A 1,513-nucleotide genomic window follows, 5' to 3' on the forward strand; every position below is an offset into this window, starting at 1 on the left:
CGTTATTTAAGCATCTTTTGAAACCAAACATTCCCAAAATAAGTGATAGCCTCCCATTAAATAAATCAAAATGTTTAAAAACAATTTAAGCCAAAGTGTTATACAACACCGGTGGCCATATTGAAATTTTACTATACTTAGAAAAATCCTAAAGTTGTGAAAACCAAAAGGCATAATGTTAATTTTTTAAAATAAATATCAAGTTAATAATAATAGTTATAGGCACCAGGCTGTTGTCTTTGTTGTTGTTGTTGTTGTTGGTTATTTTTTTATTTTATTATTTTTTTTGTATACCTCCAACATTCAGGAATTTCTGGGGGTTTCAAAGTAATGTCCCTTTCTTGTACCAATTTTAAACGCAAAGTCAATTTCAAATGCAGATTTCTGAAATATTAGGTACATTTTCTCAAATATAACTAGCCAGGTACCTGTATCTACCAAATCCACACATACTTGGACAGTTTCAGTACATTATCTTGATTTGTAGCTCAGATTTTAAGATTTTAGTGATGAAGGGTTTTTCAAAAATAAAGTTTTGAGAAAAAAGCATTAAAAAATGTCACTGTGTAATTTGAGGGTTTGTTCCTTCTAGAGGCTCCAGCACCATATATGCATTATTATTTCTAATCTCATATAACATCTCATTTTTGTACAGCTACTAATAACCTCATTTATAGAAGTTTAGTTAACCAAGTAGACACAAAATGTAACCCCCAAAAAAGAGAGGAAAAGTGACCAAGCTGTCGTTTTTGCAAGTGGTGGGGCAGGTCGATTGAGACATATTTTCATCTATTTTATCAATGTTTTTACCAAATGCACCAGAAAATCTGATTCAGCAATGATCAAAGGAGTTAAAAAGCTGCTTTTCAGAAAATCAATAATTTCATCGAAAATTGACCAAAAACCGTGGTAGCTAGCGCCCTAAAGCATTTTTGAGTCTGGTGGAAATTAATTTTGAATTTTCCCCAGTGGCAACTGAAGCGTACCCTTATCGATCTTTAACTTGCGCAACTTGCACGCAGGATCTCCGGGATTTTTTTGCCCTTTTCCGAGAAGGCTTGTGTTAGATTTTACCTACCCTATTTAAAATGGTAATCATCTTCTGAAAAATAAAACGTGAATTTGTAATACAATTTTGTGTAACCTTCGCCAACTTTGTTTTCCACCACATTTAAAGTCCCAGATTTTTAACAAAAGCACAAAAATGCCATAAACACCAATTGAGAAATTGCAAAAAAAGCTAAGCTTAAGAATAATAAAAATATAAACGCTGCCGGCAGGATTCGAACCTACGCGGGAAGATCCCAATGGATTTCAAGTCCATCGCCTTAACCACTCGGCCACGACAGCTGTGAAATTTGCAGCAAATTGAATGGAATATCCTACGTTAGAAATACTTTTAAAGATAATCTTCAAGTCAACAGTATTTTGTTGAGTACCCACGCCCCCAATCCTTTTTAATCTCATGCCACACACACACACACACACACACACACACACACACACACACACA

At 34.3% G+C, this 1,513-nt stretch overlaps 1 non-coding gene across 1 annotated transcript; it reads right to left on the bottom strand.

Annotated features, from left to right (window-relative positions):
• Positions 1-1,268: 1,268 nt before the first annotated feature.
• On the bottom strand, positions 1,269-1,350 carry TRNAS-UGA. The gene has a single exon. It is a non-coding gene; the product is annotated as a tRNA-Ser (tRNA).
• Between the last annotated feature and the right edge of the window lie 163 nt (positions 1,351-1,513).

Source organism: Aplysia californica, unplaced genomic scaffold (assembly GCF_000002075.1).
Source record: "Aplysia californica isolate F4 #8 unplaced genomic scaffold, AplCal3.0 scaffold00114, whole genome shotgun sequence".
NCBI lineage: Eukaryota > Metazoa > Mollusca > Gastropoda > Aplysiida > Aplysiidae > Aplysia > Aplysia californica.